The sequence below is a fragment of the Odocoileus virginianus genome, chromosome 21 (assembly GCF_023699985.2).
Source record: "Odocoileus virginianus isolate 20LAN1187 ecotype Illinois chromosome 21, Ovbor_1.2, whole genome shotgun sequence".
NCBI classification, from domain to species: Eukaryota; Metazoa; Chordata; class Mammalia; order Artiodactyla; family Cervidae; genus Odocoileus; species Odocoileus virginianus.
The window spans coordinates 20,750,511-20,770,985 of NC_069694.1; the positions used below are offsets into that span (position 1 = coordinate 20,750,511).

Sequence of the window (20,475 nt, forward strand, 5' to 3'; positions counted from 1 at the left end):
TCTGGAGCAGTAGGGAGCAGGGCCTTAGGACACTGGCTGGTGGGCCTTCCTTAGAGATCTCAGACTCACTGGTACCTGTGTTCATCTTGGCCTTGTGATAGAAATTTGAAACCTAATTTTAAACAAATTTCATTTATTTATTTATTTTTGGCTGTGCTGGGCCTTGCTGCTTGGGATTTCTCTAGATGTAGCAAGCGGGGGCTGATCTCTAGTTGTGGTGCGTGGGTTTCTCTTGTAGCAGAGGACAGGCTGTAGGGTGCATGGGCTCCTGGGCAGAGCGCAGGCTCAATTGTTGTGCGTGGGTTTAGTTGCTCTGTGGCATGTGGGGTCTTCCTGGATTAGGGATCAAACCTGTGTCTCCCACACTGGCAGGCGATTCTTTACCACTGAACCACCAGGGAAACCTGAAACCTAATTCTTATGAATTGCCCTTATGAGACTGTGATACCCTCATAGCAACACTAACGTTACCGTAAATATGGGGTATTTATTAAGTGTCTACTTACACCTGATGCATTTTCAGATGCTCCAGATACAGTAAACAACCCTGAATCATGCCCCTCTTGGAGTTTTAAGACCAAAACAAAGAATGTTCCACTTGTTTTGCACTGATTTTAGTTTTCAGTCAGTTGGTGTATCTACCTCAAATTTACATGAATGCTTTTAAAAATCATTATCATCATCATCATTATCATCATAACAAGTTCTTACTATGTGCTAACTGCTATGTGCTTTGCCTGAATCATCTCATTTAATTCTCACATTAAAGCATAAAATGAAGATTTCTGTTAAGTTAGTCACCTACAAATTAAGGCAAATGTTGTGGAAATATCAGTTGCTTAGCGATAGTTAAAACAGAAGGAAGGGGAGATAAATGTATCTCAGCTTTTGGAATATTTAAGAATTGTAACAAAAACATTTGAAGAGATTCCTTTGGTGTAAATGTCTATGTGCTTAGAAAAATAAGATACGATAAATATAAAATTATTTTAAAAACTGCTAGCATCCATTTCCAAAATATTGCCTAGTGGGCATAGGTCCTTTCAGTTTGTAATATAATTGTGTAATGAGTACCTACTATGTTCTGGAGCCTTAGTATTCCCCTACACCCTGCTTTCTCTGCTTACCTGTGGAAGTTCTTGACTTATATATAATGTCTCGTTGTTAGTAATGAATTAACAGTTGATTTCAGTCTCACCGAGGTACAGGGATTTTCCTAGAGCTACCTCTCAGTGTCAAATAATTTTTAGCAGCTTGCTTTGTAAGGGAAGTTTCCAGGATAGTTAATAGGGAAGACTCTCCCCATTTTATAGGGTAGGTTCTTTTGTACTTAAAAAAATTTTTTTTTGATCATGAAAGTAGTATCAGCCCACACTTCCAATTCTGGCTACATGTTGGGTAGACCAGATACTCTAATACATCTTCCTGCTCAAATAACCTAAGAATGATGGGTAAAGTCTAATGATATCTGCAAAGAAAGGGAGCAGAGTTTTCAGGGCATAAAAATAAAGAGAGAGATGGAAAGTGGGTGTAAAGCATAAACTAAGGCTCTGCCCTGAGGGTGAAAAGAAGCCACCTGCAGATGTAGGTGACACAGAAGATGCAGGTTTGATCCCTGGGTTGGGAAGATTGCCTGGAGGAGGAAATGGCAACCCACTGCAGTATTCTTGCCTGGAGAATTCCATGGACAGAGGAGCTTGGTGGGCCCCGGATCCACAGGATCAGAGAGTTGGACATCACTGAAGCGACTTAGCACATAAGCACATACTGTGCTGGGGGCCAGAAACCAGTCTTTGGCCCGGTGTAATGTGGGAAGTTGAATCTGAGAGCCTACTGTAAAGCTTGGGCATTCAAAGGACAACACTTTCCATGAACAAGGGAGTTATGGAAAAAATCCTCCGTTTGGCCAAGAGAAAGACTTAGCTCTCACTGGGGGGAAAAATGTCTTCTTCCCCACATTTTAACAATAGTCCTGCCCTCCTTTGGCTTTGGGAGCTGAATTTAGACTTGATGAGTGATCTTAAATTTAAAAGTCCTCAGTGCCTGGAAGATGTGGGTCAAATGCTTTCTGGAGAAATGCACCTTAATCCTAGACCCTGTGGCATCTTCACAGTTTCAGGTTACTCTCATGTTATCTCACAATCCAGAGTTACAAACACAAGAAGAATGTAGATGTAATGTATTTAAGAGTCAAGGGAAAAACCATATAGGAGAATGAGATCTTCAAGTGCTTCAAATATTGAACCTATGATGATACAGAAAAAAATATTCAGAAATGTTAAAGATGTTCGATTAAATTATAGAACTGAAAACATGAGAAAAGAGCAAACTGCATGCATGCTAAGTTGCTTCAGTTGTGTCCAACTCTTTGTGACCCTATGGACTGTAGCTCGCCAGACTCCTCTGTCCATGGGTTCTCCAGGCAGGAATACTGGAGTGGGTTGCCATGTCCTCCTCCAGGGGATCTTCCTGACCCAGGGATAGAACCTACATCTCCCATGGCTCCTGCACTACAGGCAGATTCTTTACTGCTGAGCCACCAGGAAACAGTTATCCCCCATTATCCATTTGTTGTTGTTCAAGTAGCTCAGTCGTGTCCGACTCTTTGCCACCCTATGGACTGCAGCACGCCAGGCTTCCCTGTCTTTCACTAACTCCCAGAGTTTGTGCAAACTCATGTCCATTGAGTTGATGATGCAATCCAACCATCTCATCCTCTGTCATTCCATTCTCCTCCTGCCCACAGTCTTTCCCAGCATCAAGGTCTTTTCCAAGGGGTTGGGTCTTTGCATCAGGTGGCCAAAGTATTGGAGCTTCAGCATCAGTCCTTCCAATGAATATTCAGGGTTGATTTCATTTAGGATTGACTGGTTTGATCTTGCTGTCCAAGAGACTCTCAAGAATCTTCTCTAGCACCAGAGTTCAAAGCATCAGTTCTTTGGTGCTCAGCCTTCTTTATGGTCTGACTCTTACATCCATACATGACTGCTGGAAAAACCATAGCTTTGACTATAAAGGCTTTTTTCAGCAAAAGGATGTCTATGCTTTTTAATACACTCCGGGACATCCCTTATCCATGGGGGAATACATTCCAAGACCTGCCAGTGTATGCCTGAAACTACAAATAGTATTGAACCCTATATATACTATGTTTTTCCTGTACTAATGAGCAGGTATCCCATACAGTGTGAATACGGTGGACAAAGGGACGATTCATGTTCTGATCAGGATGGAGCTGGATAGTACAAGATTTCAGCAGACTACTCAGAACGGCATGCAATTTAAAACTCATGAATTTTTTATTTCTGAAATTTTTCATTCAATATTTTTGACAGTGGATAACTAAAACCATACAGAGCAAAACTGCAGATGAGGGACTTTTGTATCAAAAGTTTATTGAAAAACCTAGAAAGATTTTTAAAGAGCCCAAGTAGAACATTTAGAAATGAAAATAGAATTATTGAAATTAAAAGTAAAACACGCTCTTTGTAAGAAATTTGGAAACAATAAGGGAAACCCCATAAATTAAACATTATTCTATCATGAAGGCACAAGCAGTATTAATACTCTTCATGTAGTTCATTCATCTTTTTTCTATGCATTTTTACAAAATAGACATTATATTTCATATGAGTATTATTTTATGCTATCATTTTCTTTCTATATAATAAGCATTTTCCAATCATTGTACTATATAATATATGTGAGTAAGGAAATGCCATAATGTAAACGTTCTTCTATAGTTGGATTTGGGCTTCCACAGTGGCTCAGCCGTAAAGAATCTGCCTGTAACACAGGAGATAACAGGATACACAGGTTTGATTCCTGGATTGGTAAGTTCCCCTGGAGAAGGGCATGGCAACCCACTCTGGTATTCTTGCCTGGAGATCCCGTGGACAAAGGAGCCTGGCTGGCTACAGTCCATGGAGTTGCAAAGAGTAGGACATGACTGAAGCGACTAAGCAGGCACATAGTTGGATTTATTTATTTATTTAATTTGCAAAAAAACATCTTGGCAGAAGCTGCCAGGCCTTCTTAATGCTTAGGCTAGGAACTGGCCCACTGTCACTTTTTTCCATGTTCTACTTGTTTAAATAAGTCATTGGCAGGTTAAGATTCAATGTGGGGAAAATCTAGGTAAGGGTATGGATATGAGGGGAATGGTTCATTAGGGACCTAGGTTCCATGTACATAATGTTTTTGTTTTCCTTTATAACACAGTGGTAGGGTATTACACACTGTTCTGTATCTTATTTTTTTTTCAGTCAAATATTTTGCAGTACATTTGGTATTAATGCATATATTATTTGACATTAGAATTGGCTGCAAGTAAGACTCCAAATTATAGTAGCTTAAACAAAATAGAAATTTGTCTTCTGAATTTATAGACTTTTGGAAGTGGTTGGTCCAACTCTTTCTATTTTGTTGCCCCATCACATGTGACTTCCATTCCCAAACCACCTCAATATGTAAAAATGAAGTTCAGCTGCATTCTACCCAGTAGGAAAGAAGAATAAGTGGTGAAGAAGTATTTCTTTACCTGGGATTTGTATTAATCATTTCCATTTCTTAGGCAGGACCACACCGAGCTGCAAGGAATGCTGGGATATATAATCTTTATTACAAGTGGACATGCACCCAGCTAAACAAATTGGGGATTCCATTCTTAAAGAGGGAGGGAAGAACGGATGTCAGAGGACCATTGTACATTAATAATTTTCTCATGTTTTTTACATATGAGTTCAAATGAGACTTTTTGATATATTCTACTATATTGTTTTCGGGATGATTGTACCAATTAGAGCACACTAGAGTAGGGAAATGCCCATCTTATGTCACTCTCATCAGCACTGAACATAATGAATTTTGTAATATTGGCAGTCAGTTAAGATTATGTCATGTTGTAATTTATTCTTCTTTGATTACTAGCATGAATTGGCATTTTTATTCTATTGTTTATTAGCCATTTATATTTTATCCTCCTGAACTTTTTGTTTATGTCCCAAGTCCAGGGAGCAATTTGGTTTGTTTTTCGTAACTGTTCATTAAGCATTTGTATTAAGGTTATTGATTCTGTTAATTATAAAGCAGAAATAATGTCTCTGACAGTCCTGGAATAAGGGATATATGAGCATATCATTTTCTAATTGTGGTGGGTAGTGAAGAGCTCTCTTCATACTGTAAGGAGAAAAGGGTTTGCACAAGTTGCATGTTTGAGTTAATATCATTCTTCTACAGTGTTTTTTAAAAAAATTATGTATTTTAATTGGCAGATAGTTACTTTACAGCATTGTAATGGTTTTTGCCATACATCAGTCTGAATCAGTTGTGGGTGTGCATGTATCCCCCCATCCTGAGCCCCCTTCCCAGCTCCCTTCCCACCCTGTCTCTCCAGGGTGTCCCAGAGCACTGGCTATGCGTGCCCTGATCCGTGCATTGAACTTGCACTGGCCATCTGTTTTACATATGGTAATATGTATGTTTCAATGCCATTCTCTCATATCATCCCTCTCCTTCTCCTAAAGAGTTTAAAAGTCTGTTCTTTACATCTCTGTCTCTTTTGCTGCCCTGCATGTAGGATTGTCATTACCGTCTTTCTAAATTCCATATGTATGCCTTAATACACAGAATTTGTGTTTCTCTTTCTGACTGACTTCACTCTGTATAGTAAGCTTCAGTTTCATCCACCTCATTAGAACTGACTCAAATGTGTTCCTTTTTGTAGCTGAGTAATATTCTATTGTGTATATGTACCACAACTTCCTTACCTATTCATCTGCCAATGGACATCTAGGTTGCTTCTGTGTTCTAGCTATTGTAAATTGTGTTTCTGCAGTGTTTTAATTGCCAAAATACAGTATCTTTCTATGAAGTAATCAGAAAAGCCAGGAAGAGCATGGAGAAAGGAGTGACAGGGAGAGTTACATGCACTATGTTTGAAGTGCGAGCTGTGGGAATGAATTCAGTGCTCTTTGACCTCTAAAAGGATTGCCAGGGCTTCCTGAATCCTGCATTGTTAGGACTCAGAGGGAAAAGCATTGAGACCCATACCAAGATATGTATTCTCTTATTGTTTCAAGGTAGAGGAAGCTGTAATGATACCACCTATCCATTAGAGGATGCACTACAGCTAGCCATCTTGGAGCTCTAGCCATTGAGAGCCTTTAACCTGCATAGGCACTCAACACTCTGCAAGAATACTATCAGGGTGCTTTAGCACTAGACTGTAGAGGTTGTGAGTCACAGCTTATAAAGAGTGTGTTCTTAGAGATGACTAGATCAGACATTACTCCCCTCGCCGCTCCCCCCAACTAACAGACGAGGGAAGCCACTGACCTAACATTCCCCAGCTTGGTGGCTGTGGAGGCAAATGTAGAACTCTGTGTTTGTAACTCCCATATAAGCTGCCACATTGTCCAAGCCTAGCGGCCTCTGCCCCTTCGCCGTGGTCTTGCACCTGCCCTAAGGCTTTGGACTGCACCCTCATTCTGGAGCAATCCACTTTGCCTGATGTCCCAGGAATGCCAGGCGTGGCTGCATCCCGAGTCATCTGCCCCCTGTGGCTTTACCACAGGGAGAACAGCATTCTCCTGCCCCCTAAGGTCCCAGCGTCTGCCCTGCTCAGCCCCAGAAAGCGCTGGAATGATGAAAGCTTGAGTCTCCTAGAAACTTGCTTCATCTCCAGGGCACTAACAGAAAGATAGCGAGATATTTAGGAGCAGTGTAGGAGCTTGGAGAACCAATGAAGATCAAGTTATGAGCCAAATAAGAGAGAAGATAGAATGCAGATGAAGAGCAACGTGGCGTGGTTACTTTTTAAAAAATGTTGTTTTTATGATGTGAAAGCATGGAGTGAGTAGAACATTTGGAGCCAGACTTGGGCTTCCTTCCAGCCCTGTTACTTACAGTGGCGTCACTTTAGGCAAGTCCTGTCATACCCTCTCTGAGTCTGATTTTTTGTTGTTGTTCAGTCACTAAGTCGTGTCTGACTCTTTGTGACCCCTTGATCTGCAGCACACCAGGTTTCCCAGTCCATCAGTATCTCCCAGAGTTTGCTCAGACTCATGTCTATAGAGTTGATGATGCCATCCAGCCATCTCATCCTCTGTCGCACACTTCTCCTCCTGCCCTCAATCTTTCCCAGCATCAGGGTCTTTTTTTTTTTTTTAATTGGAGTATAATTGCTTTACGATGTTGTGTTAGTTTCTGCTCTACAACAAAGTGAATCAACTATATGTGTATATATATTCTCTCCCTCCAGTGTTTATTGCAGCACTATTTACAATAGCCAGGACATGGGAACTATCTAAGTGTCCACGGACAGGTGAATGAATAAAGAAGATGTGGTACATATATACAATGAAATATTACTCAGCCATAAAAAGTAATGAAATTGGGTCATTTGTAGAGATGTGGATGGACCTGTCTGAGTCTCAATTTTGACTTCCATGATTTGCAGCCATAACATCTGTCCTGTTTAAAGTCCAGGTTTGATATGAGGTTCAGATTGTACTGTAGTTTAAAAGCACCTAATAAAATAGTGCACAAACTAAGGAGATGCTACTCTGATAATAGGAGAAGCATCTTGCTGTTCTCATGAGTTGCACTGGAGAAGATCATTCCACATTTTTTCTTGAGGACAATTCACATTTATAGACTTGGTGTCTTGGAGGAGCCTTGGAAGACAAGACCACAAGGAACTGGAATCTGGGGTTGTATAATAAATTGACCAACTCAAAGGAAACCTACCTCTATGGAGCCCAACACTATTTGTGATGACCAGTCTTCAGGTACTGTTGTATGTAAGTGAGCATCAGTAAAGTGTGCAAATGATGATCTAAAACCAGCCTGGCACCCTAGTTCTTTGGGTCTAATAAATGAGAGGAAAATTTTTTTTACTAAGTATATTGCACTGATACTATTAGTTACAAATGATTCTTAGCTTTTGTTAAAAATCAGTTCTGACAAATCTGGGCAGGAAAATATTCAGGGTTCTTATTTTAAGTTTTCCATTACAGAAATTGTTGTTCAGTCACTCAGTCATGTCCGACTGTCTGACAGCCTGCCCGGCTTCCCTGTCTTTTACCATCTCCTGGAGCTTGCTCAAACTCATGTCCATTGCGTTGGTGATGCCATCCAACCATCTCATCCTCTGTCATCCCCTTCTCCTCCCGCCTTCAATCTTTCCCAGCATCAGGGTCTTTTCTAATGAGTTGACTCTTTGCATCCGGTGGCCAAAATATTGGAACTTCAGTTTCAGTATCAGTCCTTCCAATGAATATTCAGGACTGATCTCTTTTAGGACTGACTGGTTTGATCTCCTTGCTGTCCAAGGGACTCTCAAGAGTCTTCTCCAACACCACAGTTCAAAAGCACAAATTCTTCTGTGTTCAGCCTTCTTTATGGTCTAACTCTCACATTCATACATGACTACTGGGAAAATTGACTATATGGACCTTTGTCAGCAAAGTAATGTCTCTGCTTTTTAATACACTGTCTAGGTTGGTCATAGCTTTTCTTCCAAGGAGCAAGCGTCTTTTAATTTCATGGTTGCAGTCACCATCTGCAGTGATGTTGGAGCCCAAGAAAATAAAATCTGTTACTGTTTCCACTTTTTTCCCAGCTATTTGCCATGAACTGATGGGACCAGATGCCATGATCTTAGTTTTTTGAATGATGAGTTTTAAGCCAGCTTTTTCCACTCTCCTCTTTCACCTTCATCAAGAGGGCTCTTTGGTTCCTCTTTGCTTTCTGCCATAAGGGAAATGTTAAAATATTGAAAATGCATGGAGTATTTTACAGATGAACCAATGGGAGCTTTCAGAGTTTGTTACTCATTTAATGTGTCAGTTCTAGTAAGTGACAGAAACAGGACTTGAACCCAGGGTCTTCCAGGCTCTGCTCTGAATCACTGTTCTATATTGTCTTGTCCTAAAAGGATGACAATTTGCTATTCTGGTTACATCAAGTAGGACATTGTACCAGATATGCTTTTTCATTGTTTTCTGAAAACCAATTAACTTCCAAGCTCTATATTATTTGCTTCTAAGCAATAGTGATTAATAATGTGTCTCATTGATTCCAAAACAAGCATTTTCCCCCACATTTTAGCATCTCTGAAATTGGATGCTTCTTATAAGTGATGGTGTATTGTTTAATTGACAGCATTTTTCTTTCTCAATGGCACATAAAATAATGGTGCATCTCACAATTGATATTATCTTAGATTTCATGAAATGCAGTAATGATGACTTAGCGTATATAAAGGATAGGGCAGTGTGGAGAAACATAGAGATAACCACAGCGTGTACAAGGGTGTGGTCAGGTCTTTGTCTATTTCAGTGTTTCCCAGGGTGTAGGACAATGATTCAAAATGATTTTAGGTGGTACCCACTGACATGGGTGAAAACCCTGAGCTAACCCATGAGTGATTTTTTTCCCCCTAGAATTTAGAATGTTGAAGAGTTTAGAGCTCTTTCAACCCTTCAGAGAACCATGAGGAGAAAGTTTGTGTTTAATGCTGAGGCATCTTTAACATCTTGTCACACTAACTTCCCTTTGTGATAATGAGAGGGCAGGTTCCAGCAGTATTTAGCTAGAATTTAATTGTTTTGTTTTCATTTATTTACTTCTATAGTTATCTTGTCCTTGGGGCAAGCAGCACTGGGTTTTCCAATTATAGTAGGAACAGGAAAATTTCCTTTGAAAAAGATAAATTTATTTCAGTAAAAATGGAGCCAATTAAAGAATATTAAGCAAATACTAGTGCAGGTGGTATGTAGATATGGCGAGAATTGTGAATGTGGTCCTCATGTGACAAAACGTGTGCAGCGTGATCTGTTCTGATTACTTCACTTCTCTTTGTGTCTGTGCATGCTCTTCCTTAGTTGTAGGTACTCTTTTCCCTGCTCACTAATGATGGATCTCCTTTGCTTCCTCCTGGAAGCCTTCCCTGATTTCTGCAGTCAGAATTAATTGTGAGTGCCCATAAGACCTTGTTTAAAACTCGATTTAGTTCTTTTGGTATTCTAATCTTCTTATCAGAGATATTCACATGACCATCTTTGTTGTAATTGGAAGCCTTTTATGGGTAGCAACCACTTCTTAATTCATCTCCATGGCTTCTTAAAGGCTTTATATGCAGTTATAGGAAAGAATGAATGGATGGATTCGAAATTCATGTTAGCAATTATTTTATGCAATTTCCCCCATTCTGCAGAAACCTAGCCTGGTTTTAGACAGCTCATTTGTTCAGCTTACCTTTCAGCTTCAGTGTAAGTAGTAGTTACTGAGGCACCTGTAGAACCTGCATTGTTTTTCGGAGTAAATATTTTGCAAAGGAGGTCATAGAATCATCTGAAACTATTCATGAGGAGGTTAAGCCTAGAGTCAAGCCAAAGAAAGATTGGCAGGAGGTGTGCCTCTGTGTGTGTGTGTCTGTCTGTGTGTGTGCCTCTGTGTGTGTGTGTCTGTCTGTGTGTATGTGTCTGTGTGTGCATGGGTGCTGATGGAGCAGTAATCTGTTCACTTGAGAGCTGTACCTTCTGGTTGACTTTGCTCTCCATTTGAAGCCCAAAAGACAAAATTCAGTGACCAAAGATAATGGTAATCTAAGCAGAAAGATAAATAAAATACTTGTAGTTTTTATACTTGAGCAGTCCTGTTATCCTTTTCAGAGTCTTAGATAAGAAGCTTTGCTCAGCCTGCATGAGCCAAGGCAATGGGAAAGTGTACAGAATTACAAAGATAGGTGCTGTTTCTGGAAGGAAGTCCAATTCCTCCGCTAATGTCGTCTTTTGAAAAGAGAGAGCAGAAAAAGACCGGGTACCACTGCACCATCAATCAAGTTGGACTCATTGACTTTCTGAACAGCTCCTAATAAAACCCACTGTTTGCTAATCTTACCTCTGTGAAGGAAGAGTGAGGCCAGAGTGTGCATCAGAGGAAGGGGAGGTTGATAAAAATGGGAGGCAGCTCTCTAGGACACATTTTGTATCTTCTAAGACTTTCAACGCATACCTGGCTGTTTCCATCAAAGATAGCTCTGCTTAGTTCCTAGTATATTCTTAAAGAGTATGATGAGGGAGGCAGTGGTGCACGCCTCTTGGTCAACCATCTGGCTTTTCTTTTCCTCCTTTTAGGCTTCAACATCATTGAGGTGCAGTCAGCATGATAGTTTAATTGTACTCCAGGAATGCTCTAGTTCAGTCATGACTGACACATGATGATCTCTGGACTGAGAATCTTTATTAAAAAAAAAAAATCTTCATCTAGCTGTCAGTCATTTACAAAAGAGAGTCCAGTTTTAATGATTGATGGCAATTGGACACATCTCACTGTCCTTCCTGGGCTGACTTTTCCTTGGGTTTCATTTGGCAGGTAGGGAAGAAGGGAACAGTGAAAAACAAACTCTTAGGCTATCAGGTTTTCCAAGGGTATCCCTAGTGTTCTGGCAAACTGAATTGGAATAGTAATTAATTTGATCAATTTTACATTAAAAGCTAATTTCTGCTTGTATCTTCTGTATCCTTTGCAGGGTATGACCCTGTGGTCTGCTGATCTTTGAAAGAATTTATAGCAGATCTGTTTCAGAGTCCATTGAAAGCAATTTACTATTCACATGTTAAATATATGGGACAGTTGGTCTTGCTACAGCAATACAATTATTCTGGAAAAGAATTTTCAATGATGAAAATGAAAAAAAGTTAAAATAGTCATAATTTACTGCTCCGGAGTGCCGGGCAGCTGTTTTCTGCCTCGATCTGTATTCTAATAAGTCTTTTAAATGAAGAGATTTATGAGATTATTTTAATTTTGATGTCTTTTTAATGCTTCATGCATTTTAAATACAACCTTTTAATAGTTTTTGAGATTGAAGAATTTAATTTTGTTTTATGCTGCAGAAATAAATGTATTCTCAGGAGACCACACCATTATTCTGGTTCTTTTGCTTTCCTTTTTTTTCCCCCCCCAAATCAGCACATCTTCTGCACATAGCTCAAATGCCAACCAGATTGGCAAAGACTTTCTTTAGTTGGGGAGCCAGGAATTAGAAGAAAAGTGTTCATTAGTGTGTTACAACATAACTGCTGCTAACAGAATTTTTGTAGGATTAGATGTGTATTTGCTCCCATTAGGGAAACGATTTCTGGTGAAGATGACCCAACTTTACTTGGATTAGTAGTCAGAGATGTATGTAAACTGAATGCCTGTGTAATACACCTCTTGTGATGAGGCATGGGCAAGTCAAACTCAAATTTTAGAGTGATCCTTGTTCTGTGTATATACCTGTTTACTGGTTTCAAAGTACAATATTATGGACAATATTCACCCAGAATTGTATTTTAGAAAAGTAATAACGATCTGGTACAATTCATTTTTTAAGGCATTGGAGAAGTCATAGAGATGGATTGAGAAGTGGTCTCTGTCCTTAAAGGCTCCCAATCACAATAAATAAAGGCATATGAACTTCATAATAATATGTTGCTTTTACCTTTACTTTCTAGGCAGGGAAAAACATAAAGCTGAGGAAAGCTGTTATACCCAAAAGATTTGAAATATTCAAAAGAGGTCTGTTAAAAGGCAAACATAAGGAGTTACACCTAAGCTTTTCCCAGATATTTTAAGATAAAATTATTAAATTCCTAAGTTGCTTTAGACAATTTAACATGTGTTAATTGAAGTTAGCAGGAGGTCATGAAACTTAGATCTCCATATTATGTCAGAGAGGTTTGAATTGCAGAACATTCTTGAATCTGTGCTATTTTTAAAAGGTGGTATATCTAAATCTAAAAAATCAGTAAAAGTACAGTTTCAAACAGTGTTTAATAACATAGAAAATGCTCTTGATATAATGTTAAATGAAAAGCAAGCCAGAAAAAACTGCATATATAGTACACCAACAACAGAAGGAGCAGTTTTTGTGTGACATTAGAAATATAATATGAGCTGCAGGAAGTTGGAAATAAAATTTTATATTGAGGGCATGTCAAGAAGTGGTTGTACACGTAGGCATATCACACAGCTACAAAACATTATAGCATCGAAGATTTATTTAGAAGTTTGTGGAATTTAGGATGATTTTTTCAGCTTCTTTTTCATAATTTTCCACAGTAAACATATGTTTTTATGTGGGACCAAAGACTAATAAAAATACATCTGGTTGTGTAAAGTAATGCATAAAAGGAGCCAGAATTTATTATATAAATTGCTAAAAATGCCACCTTCTTGTTGCAAGCATGATTATTTTTGAATATCAGTCTTCGCTTAATTCATATTTGAGAGGGAGAAAAGGGCTAAACTTCCTGTGTTGTGACCCTAATCTCATTTTGAAGCTGGAAGCATGGACTTGTCTGAGGAATGATCATATTCCATGAACTTTTAGGGTATTGCTGCTAAAATACAGTGCTTTATAGTGCTGATTTCGGCAGCTTTCTTCATTTTTCTGAAAAAATAAGTTACTTGTAATTCATACTTTGGGTAATGATTAGTCAAGTTTTACTATACTATTTAAAACTGTAAAGCTATCCAAATTGCTTTGTCAACAAAAAGGCAGACCATAAGCTCTAACCAGTCCCTCCCACCCCTGGGTATTATTGTAAGAGTTGATACTTCTGTCTGCAGCTTTAGAACAAGTCCTACATCCACCCTTACTAGCCTTCTTATTTGTGGGCAGTCTGTCAGTTGTACTGCTCTCCTGGACTTCCGTTTCTTGAGTTTTATGACGGGTCTAAGACCTGTCTTAGCGAGTTGTAGTGAAATCAGAAGAGTTAATAGATGGAAATGATGACATGCCTGTGAAAGTGTAATAGTATTACATTACCCTTATCTGTTGTTTAGTCCCAGTTGTGCCTGATTCTTTGCGACTCCATGGACTATAGCCCACCAGGCTCCTGCATCTGTGGGATTTTTCCAGGCAAGAATGCTGGAGTGGGTTGCCATTTCCTTCTCCAGGGGATCTTCCTGACCCAGGGGCTGAACCCAAGACTCCTGCATTGCAGGAAGATTTCAGTGACTGTAATTATAGAGTTAGGATTCCAAAGAAAACAGGGTTATATACCAACAAAGCCAATAAGAGCATGTGTTCTGTTTGACCAGTTTGATTTATGTAACCACAGTGGAGCTGGGGATGGGATTATTTTCACTAAAAATACCCATGTTTGCACACATCACTGGTGGGAAAATGAAGTGATAAAGCTGTGACTTCACTGGAAACACTGGAATGTCCATAGAACGGGTCAGTAGCAAGGAATCCACATTTGTGCTTTTTGACACAAAAGCTTATTTATGTCATCATTGTTAATATTAATAAGGACACATTCCCTCATGGCCAGAGCACTGATGCTTCTGTGTATCATTGCAGCATCTAATAATAATAATGATTACTATTATTATGTGCTTATTATGTTCCAGGCATATCTCTAGTACTCTGTGTACATTAATCTCACTTAATATTCACAAAACCTCATGAGAGAGCTACTACTATCATCCCCATTTTGTAAATGAGGAACCAGTAGCACAGAGCATTCTGGTAATTCGCTGAGGGTCTCCAAGCTAATAATGTTGGAGCCGGAATTCAAACCCCTCTGACTCTGGAGTCCCCCTTCTAACTATTACAGCCTTTGAAATCATAAGCGAAATGAATAATGGCTATCTGAAGCAGTAATATAGGCTGTAAGAAGTTCAGTTCTCATGGAAATGTTGGGAAATAGCCTTTGTTAACCTAAATTGCTTAAAATTGAAGCAAGGCCTGTGAGCAACTTCAAGCTGACCCTACTCTGCCTTAGTGTTGTTATTTGAGCATATTCAAAATTTTACTGAAAATATTTAAAAAATAAAATTAAGTTTGTTGTAGATAGTATTCAACTAAGAAAGGAGAGAAACTTGGCAACTTTAGCACTTCATCAACAATTTACTATGCTGGAACTGTCTGTCATCTTTCTTTCTTCACTTTCAGTAAAATTGGTCAAAAAATATATATTTAACATTTCTAGACTCTGACTGTAGAGATGACAGTGTACCCATCGGTATCATTTAAATGAGTCATACTTGCAAGTGGGTAACTCTGTTTAACCTTGTATAAGTTCTAGACAGTGCTTCAGAATCTACAAATGAGTCACAGTCGACAAACAGTCTGCAAACATGTCAAGATACGTTTTAGAATTCTTTTTTTCTTGTTTAACTTTTCTTTCCACTGGTTTTGATTTTTGGTTACTTCCTCCCTTCCTTCCTTCCTTCTTCTCTCCCCTCCTGTCTTCCTTCCTTTTAACTTTTGAAAGTTCTTATAGGAACTTTAAAGGAAAATTTGAAGAAAGAAACAAAAATCTTTCTTTTTCTACTTTGTGTGTGTGTGTGTGTGTGTGTGTGTGTGTGTGTATTACATTACCTTTAAGGATTTTTTTTCTTGGTTTGCACACATAATTTATAATTATATGATTGCAGTCAAGTGAACAATTTTATTCAGCTTTGTTTCACGCAATTAATGACTGTATATGATTCCATTAAGCAGATGTCCGTAATTGATGTAGTTTTCTCCTCATTGTTGAATTTTTAGGTTGTTTCCATGTTTTTGTTCTTCTGGATAATATCCTAGTGAGCGCATCTGTGCAAATAGCATCCCTTCCTCATTATATCATATGATAAATTCCTAAGAGCAGAATTACTGGGTTAGAAATAATGAATCATGAATCTTTTTTGTGAATCTTATGTGTATAATGAATTTGATATTTTTAGATGAATTGAAGGGAAGAATGGTAAACACTTTGACCCCGATATGGGCCAAAGCTCCTAACACTAATTTAACCTAGTAAGAACCACAATGAAAATGAGGTTTCTTAAATTTCTATGCAAACTTCTTCATCTACACAAATGGATTTTTGTCTAATCAACCTCAAGTCCACTTAATGTTGAAAGAGCTATTTAGTTAATCCAAAACATCTTGGTCATTTAGTAGATAATTTAGCCCCAAATGAATTCATTGCTAGTCCCAGATTATGTATAGCTATCAGTTGTATTCCTCATGGTAGCAAACTCTTCCAATGACCTGAGTAACGGAAAAATTTAAGATGCGACTTTGGAAATGGGGTCTCAGGAATTTTTCACACTGACAAAAGATCTTGCCAGTGTGAATTTTAGCCGAATAATGTTATGTTTTAGAGCATTTGGACATTTGGACATGTATTGTCATATCTTTGTTTTGTGGCTGTATGACTATAATATTTATTTTTTAGTTTAAAAATGTTTTATTGGTGTATAGTTGATATACAGTATTGTGGAGGAGAAGGGGGTGACAGAGGCTGAGATGGTTGGATGGCGCCATCAACTCCGTGGACCTGAGTTTGAGCAAACTTCAGGGGATAGTGAAGGACAGGGACAGTCCATGGGGTCACAAAGAGTTGGACACAACTGATGACTTAGCAACAACAACAGCAACAAAACTGTGAAAGTTTCGGGTGTATAGCACAGCAATTCAGTTATACATACATACATACATGTATTCTTTTTCTTGTAAGTTGTTGCATAATATTGAATATAGTTCCCTGTACAGTACAGTAGGTTCTTACTGGTTATTTATTTTATACTTGATAATGTGTACACATAGGACTTCCCAGGTGGCTTAGTGGTAAAGAATCTGATGCCAATGCAGGAAACACAGGAGACACAGGTTTGATTCCTGGGTCGGGAAGATCCCCTGGAGAAGGAAATGGCAACAGACTCCAGTGTTCTTGCCTGAAAAATCACATGGGCGGAGGAGCCTGGTAGGCTACAGTCCATAGGATTGCAAAGATTTGGACACAAATGAGCAACTGAGCACACACACAGTGCTGCATGTGTTAATCCTGGCCTCCTAATTCATCCATCCTTCCACTCTCCTTTCCCTTTTGTTTTCTGGGTCTGTGAGTCTCTTTCTGTTTTAGAAGTAAGTTCACGTGTGTATTTTTTTCTTTTAGATTGCATATATAAGTGGTATCATATGATATTTGTCTTTCTCTTTCTGACTTAATTTACTTAGTATGATAATCTTTGGGTCCATCCGTGTTGCTGCAAATGACATTATTTTGTCCTTTTTAGTGATGGAGTAATATTTCATTGTATTTATGTATCATGTCTTTATCCACTCATCTGTTGATGGACATTTAGGTTGCTTCCATGTCCTGGTTAGTGTAAGTAGTATTGCAGTGAACACTGGGATACATGGATCTTTTTGAAGTATGATTTTCTCCAGATAACATGCCCACGAGTGGGACTGCAGGATTGCAGGATATGATAATCAGTTTTAGTTTTCTAAGGAAACTCCATATTGTTTTTCATAGTGGCTGCACCAATTTACAGTCTCATCAGCAGTGTAGGGAGGTTCCTTTTTTTCTACACCTTCTCCCACATTTGTTACTTGTAGACTTTCTGATGGTTGGCCATTCTGACTAGCGTGAGATAATATCTCATTGAAGTTTTGATTTGCATTTCTCTAACAGTTAGCAATGTTGAGCATCTTTTCATGTGCCTCTTGGCCATCTGTATATGAATGACTATATTTGTATTAGGTGAAAAAAGATGACTGTATTTCCTGGATAGTCATTTCTGCAACTGTTGTAGTCACCTATCTATGAACCATCAGCGTCTTTCTCTTCTGGTCCTGCCTTCATCTCTGGTTTTAGTGCTCCTTTTCTTCAGTTCATGGCTGAGTTTGCTGAAGAAGTTCCTATCCTCAGGCTCTTTTTAAATCTGAATCATTTCTTGATCTTTTATAAAATTCTGTCCGTTCCACCCACTGAAACTGCTGCAGCAGTGGTCAAATGACCATTCTTATTGTTAAACCTAAATGATGCCTTTTAGCCTTTTTCTGTTTGACCTTTGTAGCCTTTCACTCCTTCTGTTCCTCAGAATCTCTCTTCCTCAGCTTCCATGACCATCCACCTTGGTTATTTTTGCTGACTGTGTGTTCTTGTCCCCAAGTATTGATGTTCTCCAAATTTCTAGGCTCCACAATTTGCCCAGTCTTCTAGGGAAATTCCATCCACTCCTAATTTTTTAAGCCTGGAGCAATATGCTGAGTGTTTTCAAGTTTGTTCCTCTGTCTTTCACCTGTGACTTGAATATGAATCCATTGAGCCTTCTATTTGTTCTTATCTGAATATCCAGAGTCACCTTTAATTCTATATGTCCCAAATAAAACTCACTAGCTTTTTGTAGATCAACTTTATTTAGATAATGGTACCATCCATTTATTCTACCTAGAATTCTGGGAATTACCATAGACACTTTTTTTCACTCAGTCACATCTGTCTGGCTGCTAAATTATGGTGACTCTATTCCCTGACTCTTTCTGGAACGCCTTCTCTCCTTTCTTCTCCACTGTTGTTTGAGGGAAAAGCCTATAAGAATCTCCTGTCCTGGATCCTTGACTCTACTATTGCCTTCTTCCAGTCCTCTGATTGCTATAGCCAGTGATCTCAAAGAACTCCTCTATTCTTAAGGCTTTCTTGACTTAATCTCTCTCCACATCTTCTTCTCCAGCAGTCTCTATCCATCATGTGTAAAGATTGAAGTGGAATCCTTTTCCATAGTACTCGAAGTATTCTGTGATCTAGCCTGTGCCATCTCCATCATCATCTTCTATGATTCCTGGCTGTATTCTTTGCCCCAATAAAGTTCTTTGTTTTTCTTGTTGTTTCCAAGTGTCTCATGCTTCTGGAAGTGGAAGTGTTAATCGCTCAGTCGTATCCGACTCATTGCAACCCTATGGACTGTAGCACTCCAGGCTCCTCTGTCCATGGAGTTCTCCAAGCAAGAATACTGGAGTAGGTTGTCATTCTCTTCTGCAGGGGATCTTCCCAATCCAGGGATCGAACCCAGGTCTCCTGCACTGCAGGCAGATTGTATACCATCTAAGCCACCAGGGAAGCCCCTCTCATACTTTTAGGCCTTTGTATATGTTCTACATAGACTGCTTTCTCTGTTATTATTAAATACCTGCTTACCTTTCAAGAGCCAGTTCAAGATTCTCCTCTTCCTATTCTGAACGTCTACCTTGGGATACTCCCATGATTCTCTGAGCTGATTACTCTTAAAGAGCTAATCACATTGACTTATAATTTCTATTTCTCCAGTGGAGTGTGAGTTCTTGAAGGCAGGGATTGTGGTTTTGTTTTGCTTTAAATAACATATATGTCCCATTAAAAATATATCTTATTGTCCAAATCTAAATAATAAAGTCCAAGGGAGTGACTAAAACCACAATGGCCCATCACTCATTTTTATTTCACCCAATTTGCATATGTGCCTATGTATAATTATTTCTCTTATAAAATTGGCATGATAGGATATAGATAATCTTGTAGCCCTTAAAATACTAATATATTGTGTAAATTTCCTCATGTATTTAAGTATTCTACAAAAATATAATTTTAATTTTAATGGCTGTATTGTATTTGATAATATTATATCCTATAAACATACCATAATTTATTTAATCATTCTCCAAGATGTGTGTTTACTTTTTTTCAGTTTTATTGTATTATAGCATTGTCAAACATTGCTTTTTACTGATATTTAACAGATTTTGTGAACTAGAAGAAGGGGAGGGGACAAAGAAGATCTACCATAATACAAGTCTAATTTTGTCAAATTTAAAAATTCAGTAAAAGGGAGATGTTTATAAATAGTAGTAGTTACTTTGATGTGGTGAAGGTCTATTAATCTTTTAGATGGTTTTGTTAACAGTATTTATAATTAAATATGTTTTAAAAACATAACCTTTGTTGTAGATTAAACATATAGAATATGTGACAGTGACTGTTACTAGGAGAACCTTAGCTTTTCCATTTTCTGATTTTGCAGTAATACAGCTTTTTATGTAACTAGTTCATATTTGTGAAGTGCTTTGAAGATGAAAGCTATTATGTAAGGGCAAAATCACTTCATAAAAATGTTACATATAAAATACGAAAATCCATAGACAGACTTTAAGAATTTCAAAGTAACATCAACTCTTTCATGTAATCATTTATAACCACCATCTTTAGACTAGTAATCCAGAATTCATTTATAGATTATCCTTGGAGTATTTTAGTGCTATCTGTTACGGTGAAATTGTTTTTATAGTCAAAGGCAGTGGTTAGGAATGACATTATTCTTTTTAACCATGGCTATTGAAGTTCGAGCCCAATTTATAAATAGGTGAGAATAAATAAAAATTGGCCATAAATATAAATCTTTCTTTCTGCCATCCAGCACTGCAACCGCACAGATAGGTATCCTAAAGAAATCGATTTCATCGCGTGTTGTTTAGGTTTTAAAGTTGTAACAACTGTAAATTATGGACATCTGATTTCTGTAACTTATTTAAAGAGAGAGTGTACAGACTGGGAGAAATGGACTTGGAGAGTCAGTCAAATATTAAAATAAGGATTTTCCTTGTGTGCATCTTGAAACAATATTCCACACAAACAAAGTGTCCTGCCTAAACTGACGGTGTCC

At 38.3% G+C, this 20,475-nt stretch overlaps 1 protein-coding gene across 4 annotated transcripts in view; it reads left to right on the forward strand.

Moving 5' to 3' along the window:
* PPARGC1A (PPARG coactivator 1 alpha) overlaps positions 1-20,475 on the forward strand; it is a 694,460-nt gene that overhangs the window by 68,696 nt on the left and 605,289 nt on the right. The window lies entirely within an intron of this gene.